The 12186-nt window shown below is 43.3% G+C and overlaps 1 protein-coding gene across 1 annotated transcript in view; it reads right to left on the reverse strand.

The window, feature by feature from the left end:
- The window catches only part of LOC124545854 (odorant receptor Or2-like), a 119970-nt gene that overhangs the window by 64264 nt on the left and 43520 nt on the right, over nt 1-12186 (reverse strand). The window lies entirely within an intron of this gene.

Raw genomic sequence — 12186 nt, forward strand, 5'->3', positions numbered from 1 at the left:
AACTAACAATACCAAATGGCTCTGAGCACTATGGGACTTAACTGCTGTGGTCATCAGTCCCCTAGAACTTAGAACTACTTAAACCTAACTAACCGAAGGACATCACACACATCCACGCCCGAGGCAGGATTCGAACCTGCGACCGTATCGGTCAGGCGGTTCCAGACTGTAGCGCCTAGAACCGCACGGCCACTCCGGCCGGCGAACTAACAATACCCGCGCATGGTTTATATAGTAGGTTTTAGAAACAAAAGTAGCCGCATTGAACCCTCTTAGATTTCCCTGAGGCGCTATTTTGCTGCGGGCGTTACTCTGATGAGAGATTATGCATCGATAATTTTAAATAAAACTTTTTCAATGCTATTATACACATTAAAAAGAGTTATGTATCACCCCTGTTCCCAAATCTCCTGAAGATTAGACAGAGGGGGTACGACAGCCGATCAGTTCCAGTCACTCCACCAGGAAGGAGGTAGACGGCTCGTGTTGTCTGTAGTTCAACCATGCCTAGACGGTCAACACCGCGGTTCGATCGCGTCCTCATTGCTACTTTGTGCCAGGAAGGGCTCTCAACAAGGGAAGTGTCCAGTTGTCTCAGAGTGAACCAAACCGATGTTGTTCGGACATGAAGGATATACAGAGAGACAGGAACTGTCGATGACATGCCTCGCTCAGGCCGCCCAGGGGCTACTAATGCAGTGGTTGACCGCTGCCGACGGATTATGGCTCGGAGGACAACGCCACCATGTTGAATAATGCTTTTCGTGCAGCCACAGGATGCCGTATTACGACGCAAACTGTGCGCAGTAGCCTGCATGATGCACAACTTTACTCCCGACGTCCATGCCGAGGTCCATCTTTGTAACGACGACACCAAGCAGCGCGGTACAGATGGGCCCAACAACATACCGAATGGACCACTCAGGATTGGCATCACGTTCTCTTGACCGATGAGTGTCGCATATGCCTTCAACCAGACACCGTCGGAGACGTGTTCGGAGGCAATCCGGTCAGGGTGAACGCCTTAGATACACTGTCCAGCGAGTGCAGTAAGGTGGAGGTTCCCTATTGTTTTGGGGTGGCATTATGTGGGGCCGACGTACGCCGCTGGTGGTCATGGAAGTCGCCGTAACGGCTGTACGATACGTGAATGCCATCCTCCGACCGATAATGCAACACTATCGACATCATATTGGTGAGGCATTGGAACCCTATCGAACATGCCTGGGATAGATTGAAAAGGGCTGTTTATCGACGACGTATCTCACCAACCACTCTGAGGGATCTACGGTGAATCGCCGTTGAGGAGTGGGACAATCTGGACCAACAGTGCCTTGATGAACTTGTGGATAGTATGCCATGACGAATACAGGCACGCATCAGTGCAATAGGACTTGCTACTGGGTATTTATAGGTAACGGTGTATACAGCAATTTGGACCACCACCTCTGAAGGTCTCGCTGTATGGTGGTATAACATGCAATGTGTGGTTTTCATGAGGAATAAAAAGGGTGGAAATGATGTTTATGTTGATCTCTATCCCAATTTTCTGAACAAATTCTGGAACTCTCAGCACCGAGATGATGCAAAACGTTTTTTGATGTGTGTAATTATTACCTCTCCCCTAAATGAAAATAAGCCTCGGTTCAGGTGCTCAGTCCGGAACCGCGCGACTACTACGGTCGCAGGTTCGAATCCTGCCTCTGGCGTGGGTGTGTGTGATGTCCATAGGTTAGTTAGGTTTAAGTAGTTCTAAGTTCTAGGGGACTGATGACCACAGATGTTAGGTTCCATGGTGCTCAGAGCCATTTGAACCATTTGAACCAAAATAAGCCTGATAATATTTATCATAATTAAAAGAGCGGTTATAAGCGCGAAAGAGCAACTACAGCTAAATCAAGACCAAGCAAACCTCATGGTACTGACAGACAGGGACCGTCGAGTAATCCAGAAGATGGTTGTAAAAAATCACATGAAACCATCTCAAAGAGTTCTCAAGTGCTCTTAGCAGTCCAGATCCAGATGACACAACGACCGTGAATTGGGAGTTAAAAAGAGTGAGGTATAATTATCTAGCAGCTTCTCGTAAGTCACGTGTTTCTTTAGACAATGGTGAACGAGGCACGAGGGGGTGCAAAGAGCGACATCACTGACTAGTGATTGACTGGAAACGACTGATTTGGAGTAATGAATCACGCTATATGAAGGGCTTCGGCTTGGCCGCAGCCTGCAGAAAGTTACCAGCCAATATATTAAGCGCCAGCAGTAAAGTTCAGAGGAGGTGGAGTTACGGTATGTGTGATCCCCCTATTGCACATAATAATAATAATAACAATAAAAAAACGCTAGATGCAGAGGGATATGATGACATTTTACAGTATTGTGTACAATGTACAGGTGTACAGTAAAAGAACCGTTCGGAGACAATGATTGCGTGTTTCAGCATGACAATGCACCCTGACATAAAGCAACATCTGTAGGGCAGCGGATTGTGGACAATAATATTGAGAAATGGGCTGGACTGCCCAGACTCGCGCGACCTGAAGCCAATGAAGCACATTTGATATGAGCTGTAACGTCCACTTCCATTCAGACACCGGCGTCTGACGTCACTGTGCTGCCATTCCTCCAGAGGAAGGTGACCTCAAGGAAAGTGACCTCAGAAGAATTCAAACCGTAATAAAACCAAAGGGTGAACGCAATCTTTATTACTGTTAACCAAGACGAGTCTGGATATTTCTGATCATATACATTATCAATGCTGGAGACATGACAGGTAATCGCCAGCTGTCAGTTATCGAAGTGTCATTTGTATTTTCATTCGAGTCAGTACTGCGTCTGTAATGTGAATATCGGATTTTTTAATATAGAGTTCGATGCACGTTTCAGAGAGTACACGAAATTTGCATTTTTTAATCGAAATTGGTTCGCAAATAGATTTTCAATTTCGAGAATTACTTCTCTTACATGTTTGATGCCTCTCCCCTTAAGACTCCCCTGTGTTGTTCATGCACGAAATTTGCTTCGAAATGCAACATTTATTCTTTGTTTTCTGTCTATTGCTTTCTTGGCTCAGTTCTGTCAAAACCTGAATGTTGTCCGGATACTATTGAGCCGTGCGTGGCTCGCGTTCATACCGTTTGTTCTTTGGCATTTTGTCACATCGACTGACGTCTTGTTTCTTCCTTACTTACTGGCATAACGAAGTTGCTGGCTTGCCTCCTTGAGTGGCAGCAGCAGCGCTTGTCGACACTAGTACTGTTGTACTACCTTTGGTGTGACTGCTAGTATTTACGGGTGGTGGTGGTGGGTGGTGGTCAGTCGGTTGGGACGGAGCAATATATTAGAAATTGAATTTGTAATGACATACATGACAATCTGATTAGTGGTTGGCTAAGGCAAGTTTTACCGCGAGAATGATCTGGAAGGATCATTCTGATTGATCATTCAGATCAAAAGTCAATCAAAATTAAGCGGTTCCCTCATCAGAGAGTTAGATAGGCAGAGAGGATAGGAGCTTCGATATAGTCGCTCGCTAATCTGCTACAGAGTAACACCATGTTAGATGTCTCCGCGAAAATAGTATGTAAAATGAAGAGCTAGTGAGATAATTTCAGATAGAACGTGTCGTGACTAAAGCGGTGTAACTTACGAAAATTTTGAGGAAAGTGTGATGTTTCAGATTTAATTAGCTGAAGTTTTATAAGCTTGTGATCATTTGTCGTAGAGACAATTCCGTGTTCTTTATGGATTACTTTGGCGAGCACTTCTGACATAGAACATCACTGAAACGACCGAATGTTCAACTCGCAAATAGTGGTGGGTCAGTGACTGTTAAATCCCAAAATTAGCCAGGTTGGACTTGCAGAAATTCTGTCTGCTTTTACGTGTTAAATATGTTGGATAAACAATGAACTTGGAATGATAGAGCATTTGCATTAATAAATACGGACTTTATAGCCATTTCATGTGCTTCCTTATGAATAAAAATACGTTAATAGAATTTTCAAATGCTTAATGCAATGAAACTGCATTCTCCTACCACCCGAAATTTGTCAAAATGAACTTACAGGAACTGATTTGCAACTTGAGTTTCGCGGCCTCAGTGTGGTAGGTATTAGGTAGTGGTTTCATCAACGTTGCTTTGCACTGCCTAGCGTGTTCTACTACTGCAGAGTGAAGGGACGTCGGAAGGAAGAAATATAGAGGTAGGTGAACTGTTCGATGAAAGTGACAGAGAGAGAAGGTAAGGGGACAAAAGAACGACAGAACGATCCCGCCCCGCCGCACTATGTCAGGCCAATTAAGATTTCGAAGCGCGAAATTCTGTTGAATCCGCCGTTTTTAGAACTACGACACTACCAGCAGAAAGAAACAAAAGCAGAACTATTGTCATCCTTAGAAGCCACATCCTTAACCCTTTAGCTGAGGTGTCGGCGAAATCATATGTAACCAAATACGATTATTATAAGTTTTAAGTTAAATATTTCTTAACTATTCCGCTTTTGTAAATAGACCCTCTTAGTTGCGCTAAGCTGGCGCTTTCCATAACCTGACGCGACAATTTAGTTAACAAATCTAACGTCCACTTTAGACAGCAATTAGTTTCATGCTCAAAACAGATAAATCCTAAGTTATAACTATTGCAATTTCTTCGAAACTACTAACCGGATTTTTAAGAAAGAAATCACACTGAATTCGCCTGTTTTAGGACTACGGTACTATTGGCAGCTATTATCATAGGTCCATCTGAAAAAGCATAGTTAATACGACATCTTCGTAATTAATATATCAATGAAAAGAGAGATTAGGTTATTTACTGAGGACTTTTTAAAAATTCATTTAGTTGAAAATGGAATTCCAAAAAATTAAACGAGAGAAGTGTAATACCCGATGTACAGAGAAGAAGATATACGACAAACAGCAATATCCAACAAATTTTTCCTTGTACGTTACATGCAGGTACATATTACTCTATCACAGTTTATGTTTTTACCTTAGGAGTGCTGTTTCTGAACGGTTACTTTTATCTGCAACAAAGAATGAAATATAACGTGCTTTCTACTTGGTCGGCTGCTAGGAAAAAAATGGATCAAAGTTAGTGGAATACAACCCAAGGTGTAACCCAATCTATTCAGAGCATTAGCTATGAAATCACACAGGTGAAACGAGATTGCCCGGAGCACTAAAAGCAGTTCTCCATCTGTTATGTCTTCGTCATCACGCATCGTTAAACATTAATCTCCTTCGTCTTTGTCTGCTACTGTTCACTATACAACGTCGTTGATAACATAGCTCCATGAGGCTAGTCGCGGACGTGTGCGGCTATTGTTTACAAAAGGGTTGCAACGCCAGGAAGTTGTAGCGATTTGCACGAAGGCCTGATTTGTACAGGAACTGGTTGTTGGCTCTCGATATACAAATGTATTGTACTGTGCGTAAATAAAGGAAAATGCTCATCATTGTTTGTTTACATGACTGGCAACGAGCGTGCAGTATCCAAGGAAAGTCAGACGCCAGCCTTGAATTTAGCGGACGTATCCTAAGGAAATGTAATTAATCCACGAAAGAAGTAGTTCGCGAGATCGTTGTTCGATGTTCCTTGTGTACTGCTACATTATCTTGCGTCCTTAAAAGGTATGATACGTACACGAGATAGAGAAGATCGCGGAAAGAGCAGAGTGCTTTGTCACTGACTCGTTTCGCCGACTGGAGAACTTTCAACTTGTATCAAGAGGGACCCGCAGTTACGAAATTAAACGTTTCACTATGAACTAAGTAACATATTACTTTTTCCTGTATGCATATCTCAGCAAATGATCGTGACGTCAAAAATTCAAACTTATACAGAGACTTAGCAGCGGCTGTTGCTGCTGAGCAATATTCATGAACGCTAGAGGAAGGGGAAATGGTGGTCATATTCCATGTTCACTCCAATACAGTAAGGTGGTTTGTGGAGCAAAAACGTAGATGTTCGTGACAGTATCGCATTAAAGTTGACTGTTATTGTCCTCTACAGTCTCCTGAGGTCGTTAGTTATGAAGTGACCACAGCATACTTTTCTGTTAGGAGGAGTCTGATACGGTTGTGTATCACTGGAGTCGACCACTTTCCAGTCTTTTCCATTACTAGTATGATGTAGATAGATAGCTGTAATTTAAAAACAGTCATAGTTCAACCAGTAAAAGTTGCTTATGAATACTTCTTTATTTGGAAGTGGTTTCAGTGCTCAGATCATTATCAGTCATTTCAGCTTACATGACAGTGTTAAAACTGTGGTGTCAAATAGCACAAAACCCGTCATATGTCACTGCTGTGAAGTAGTAAAACACAAAAATAAATTACATTGTTAGTGGCAGAAGTGATATAGAATGGAGTTTATGCTACTTTACGCCACAGTTTTAATGTTGCCCTATAAGTTGTTATAAATAGTTCTAAGATACCTAATGTTTATTCGCAATCGGTTGGTATCTTTACGTATACAAGTTTTTATTATCTGCTCTTTGCACTATAGCTATGGCGTTTCTTAAATACGAGGTGTTCGGCTCCACTTTCACAAAATACAGGGCGACCAAAGGTCCGTTAACGTTTCACGGAATACTGAAGGTAGAGAAGCAAAACGTGACACACTTGCCTGAAAGATCTCTTGCGCACATGGTTTAGTGAGGATTGCGTGCTTCCATCATGCTGAGCCTGCCAGGTCCCCAAATCTCAATCCGTGCCATTATTGCTCGTGGGGTTACCCAAAGTACCGCGATCGTCCGACCTCATTGGGGACGCATAAAGACTACATAAGACGGCAGTTTCTCATCATACCTACTGGTATGCTGTACAGTGCTGTTCACAACATTGTCCCTCGACTGCAGGAACAGTTAATGTATGACGGCAGATATGCTGAGTATGTCTCAAAAAGAACATCATCTTTTCCAAATATCCATTGTTCCGCTAATTATCGCTTTTGTATCATATGAAGCACCATTGTTTGTCATTTTGCACACTTTTTTGGTTTCAATAAAACTTCATGTCCTTTCAAGTGTGTAAGTCAAATTTTACCTCTCCACCTACATTATTCCATGAAGTATTGGATTTTTAAATGTTAACGGACTTTTGGGTCACCCTGTACGAGGTGCATTGAAGTTCTAAGGCCTCCGATTTTTTTTCTCCGGACTGGAAAGAGATAGAAACATGCGCATTGTTTTAAAATGAGGCCGCGTTCATTGTCAATACGACCCAGAGATGGCAGCACCGTATGGCAGATGGAATTTTACCGCCAGCGGCGAGAATGAGAACTGTTTTAAATACTTAAAATGGCGACGTTTTCCTTACTTCAACAGCGTGCAATCATTCGTTTTCTGAATTTGCGTGGTGTGAAACCAATTGAAATTCATCGACAGTTGAAGGAGACATGTGGTGATGGAGTTATGGATGCGTCGAAAGTGCGTTCGTGGGTGCAACAGTTTAATGAAGGCAGAACATCGTGTGACAACAACCTCGGGCTTGCACAAGCCGGTTTGATGACATGATCGAGAAAGTGGAGAGAATTGTTTTGGGGGATCGCCGAATGACTGTTGAACAGATCGCCTCCAGAGTTGGCATTTCTGTGGGTTCTGTGCACACAGTCCTGCATGACGACCTGAAAATGCAAAAAGTGTCATCCAGGTGGGTGCCACGAATGCTGACGGACGACCACATGGCTGCCCGTGTGGCATGTTGCCAAGCAATGTTGACGTGCAACGACAGCATGAATGGGACTTTCTTTTCATCGGTTGTGACAATGGAAGAGATGTGGATGCCATTTTTCAATCCAGAAACAAAGCGCCATTTAGCTCAATGGAATCACACAGATTCACGACCACCAAAAAAATTTCGGGTAACCACCAGTGCTGAAAAAATGATGGTGTCCATGTTCTGGGACAGTGAGGGCGTAATCCTTACCCATTGCGTTCCAAAGGGCACTACGGTAACAGGTGCATCCTACGAAAATGTTTTGAAGAACAAATTCCTTCCTGCACTGCAACAAGAACGTCCGGGAAGGGCTGCGCGTGTGCTGTTTCACCAAGACAACGCACCCGCACATCGAGCAAACGTTACGCAACAGCTTCTTCGTGTTAACAACTTTGAAGTGATTCCTCATGCTCCCTACTCACCTGACCTGGCTCCTAGTGACTTTTGGCTTTTCAACAATGAAAGGCACTCTCCGTGGCCGCACATTCACCAGCCGTGCTGCTATTGCCTCAGCGATTTTCCAGTGGTCAAAACAGACTCCTAAAGAAGCCTGCGCCGCTGCCATGGAATCATGGCGTCAGCATTGTGAAAAATGTGTACGTCTGCAGGGCGATTACGTCGAGAAGTAACGCCAGTTTCATCGATTTCGGGTGAGTAGTTAATTAGAAAAAAAATCGGAGGCCTTAGAACTTGAGTGCACCTCGTATATGTAGGATTTCCCAGGGTGAATGGTCACTATTGAGGTATATAACAGGAACGATCATTCGAAGCAAAAAGGCGTAGTAAACATGTGCTCTAAAATGTAAATCATATTCAGTACTGTGAAAGAAACGTCATCCACTGCAAGATCTTTGCTTTCCGTACTTTGAGCAGTGGTATATAATATTGGCCAAAACAAGTAAAACAAAAAGGTCCAGTAAACATGGGCTCTAAAGTGCAAATCTTACGAGCTACCAGCACTTGTTCATCGTTGCTACTGTGAGACGTATAGTATATGATCAAAAATATCCGGTCATCTGGCTCAAAATGACTTACAAGTTCGTGGCGCCCTCCATCGGTAATGCTTGAATTCATTATAGTGTTGGTTGACCCTTAGCCTTGATGTCAGCTTCCACTCTCGCAGGCATTCGTTCGATCAGGTTCTGGGAGGTTTCTTGGTGAATGGCAGCCTATTCTTCACAGAGCGCTACACTGAGGAGAGGTACTGATACCGGTCAGTGAGGCCTGGCACCAAGTTGGCACTCCAAAGTTTCCCAAAGGTGTTCTATAGGATTCAGGTCAGGACTTGTAACACCGGAAATCCATATCCTCCTATTTCCATCTATTGTAGGATAAATTTTTTTCCTTATTTTGTTACCTGAAGATATGACATTTGTGTGTCTTTATATATTGTAATTGTTTTACTATATATATATATATATATATATATATATATATATATATATGCATTTATGTCGATGTATAATTGGTTTGTTTTGTAAATATTATTTGTACTTTTACGCTGGGTCTGGCCTAGGGAAAACTATGCTATCGAACGACTACATCGATAGGTCGTGTGGAGAACCAAAGTGTTTAGGATCTTTGGTAGTGTTAACGCTGCCGCATGGAGCGCGGGCAGAGAGTCTGGCTGGAGTAGGGCGGCGGAGCAGGTTTGTTGTATGACGCTCCCGCGAGTTGCTGCGCTTCCGCGATTTGGCAGCATGTAATTGCGCTCGACTTGCCATGATAGTTTCTGACACGGTGTCGCGGACGGGAAGCATTAGCTGGCGCACATCAAGAGCCCGTTTCGCCTGGTGACCGTGTCGAGAAGAAGGCGCGCCAACATCCAGCTTCTGCAACAGCGACGGCCGACAATGAGTGACTGTCGCCACCTCCTCGACCGACGACTTCAAACCTTCAATCAACCAACAAGGAAGACTGGAAGCACGTAAAGTTTTAGAACTGTATGGCAGACCTCAGCTTTTCAAACTGTTTCAAAATTACAGCAACATAGCATGAACCTTTGTTGCTCATTGTCCCAACTGCATTACCAAGCAGGGTCCCTTCCTTTTCCGGAATGAACCCGAGTGTCGTTGAAATTCAAACGCCAGCATTAAAGTAATATCATTCCATTTCACTGCTTTAATTTCAAAGTTTAGTTAAAGTATTCATAGCTGGCTACAATATTTAGATTACACAAGCACAAATTAAGAGTGCGAGTTTTGTTACCATACTTTAGCTTACCTGTGACTGCAGCTCAGCTTGGTACATACTAAATTTTACTATTGTTAATTGTTCAGAAACATTTAATTCAAGTTCAAAGTTAAATCCTTTATTTCTAAATTGCGTAGATTCAAGTAGCTTTTGAAATGATTGTTGAGGTAGCCCAAGACTAGCCTTATTTTATTGAATTTCGTAGTGCTTCAGAAACAAAGTTCACTATTAATTTTAGTCACTAAATTAACTTTTCAATTTTCCGGTTTTATTAATTCTTTTGCTAAATTAAGCCAGAGTGTAGCGAAATTTATTACTTCTGACAAACATTCAGTTTTCACACTACACGTGTCAACCTTCAGTTGCCACGCTTTTAGTGCTAATTATATGTGCATTAATCTTTCATTTTCAGTTATTTTAGTAGTCGTCCATAGGACTGGCGACCGCAATTTTCCCCGAATCTCAAATATGTAATTAACGCCAATTAATTGTTAACATAAAGACTGCACATTAATTTTCTTTATTAACTTTACCCTTTTTCAAAATTAATTTCCACCAATATCATTTGCATTTTTACTTTCATTTAGATGTAACCTTTTCCTCCCTCTTTACCGACAGATTAACTTCGGTGACGATTGCTTTTCCCAAATTGCCATTAGGTACACGCGGTTTAATTTTTCACTGTCATTAAGGTCGATAAGTTAGGGGGAGGTTACAGACTCTGTGTCAGTTATTGTCGTGTGATCAGTCCGCCAAATTCCGTGCATTATGAACAGGTGTTCGATCGTGTTAAAATATGCAATTGCCATCCCCGAAATGCTCTTCAACAGTGGGAAGCAAAAAAGTGCTTAAAACATCAGTGTAGCCCTGTGCTGTGATAGTGCCACGCAAAACAACAAGGGGTGCAAGCCTCCTCCATGAAAAACACGTCCACACCACAACACCACCGCCTCCGAATTTTACTGTTGGCACTACACACGCTGGCAGATGACGTTCACCGGGCATTCGCCATACCCACACCCTGCCATCGGATTGCCACATTGTGTACCGTGATTCGTCACTCCACACAACATTTTTCCACTGTTCAGTCGTCCAATGTTTATGCTCCTTACACGAAGCGAGGCGCCGTTTGGCATTTACCGGCGCGACGTGTGGCTTATGAGTAGCCGTTCGACCATGAAATCCAAGTTCTCTCACCTCCCGCCTAGCTATCACAGTACTTGCAGTGGATCCTGATGCAGTTTGGAATTCCTGTGTGATTGTATGGATAGATGTCTGCGTATTACACATTACGACCCTGTTCAACTGTCAGCGGTGTCTGTCAGTCAACAGACGAGGCCAGCCTGTAGGCTTTTGTGCGTTACGTGTCCCTTCACGTTTACTCTTCACTATCACATCGGAAACAGTGGACCTAGGGATGTTTAGGAGTGTGGAAATCTCGCGTACAGACGTATGACACAAGTGACCCTCAATCACCTGACCACGTTCAAAGTCTGTGAGTTCCGCGGAGCGCCCCATTCTGCTCTCTCACGGTGTCTAATGACTACTGAGGTCGCTGATATGGAGTACGTGGCAGTAGGTGGCAGCAAATTGCACCTAATGTGAAAAACATATGTCTTTGGTTGTGTCTGGGTACTTATGATCGCACAGTGTATCTCTTCCTTGGTTGTTTGATTTGGGGAGGGGACCAAACAGCGAGGTCATCGGTCCTATCGGATAAGGGAAGGATGAGGAAGGAAGTCGGCCGTGCCCTTTCAAAGGAACGATCCTGGTATTTGCCTGAAGCGATTTAGGGAAATCACAGTCTCTCTCTTTCTCTGAACAACTTCTTATAGCACTTATGGTTCAAATGGATCTGAGCACTATGGGACTCAACTTCTGAGGTCACCAGTCCCCTAGAACGTAGAACTACTTAAACCTAACTAACCTAAGGACATCGCACACATCTATGCCCTAGGCAGAATTCGAACCTGCGACCGTAGCGGTCGCGTGGTTCCGGACTGTAGCGCCTAGAACCACTCGGCCACTCCGGCCGGCATAACACTTATGGTATGCATTTACAGCCCAGTTTTACTAGACAATTTTTTCTTGTGCTGCTCCATACTGCCTCCTCCAAAAATAAGGAAGACGCGATATGTTTCACCGTGTCGAGAATGAGGAAATGCTCATAGTGCTTGAAGTATACATTTTGGAGACCTTGTTTACTCGACCCTTCAGCTCCGAATGATCGTTCCTGTCACATCCGTAAATACTGACTATTCCTACTGG

The sequence above is a fragment of the Schistocerca americana genome, chromosome 8 (genome assembly GCF_021461395.2).
Source record: "Schistocerca americana isolate TAMUIC-IGC-003095 chromosome 8, iqSchAmer2.1, whole genome shotgun sequence".
Classification (NCBI taxonomy): domain Eukaryota; kingdom Metazoa; phylum Arthropoda; class Insecta; order Orthoptera; family Acrididae; genus Schistocerca; species Schistocerca americana.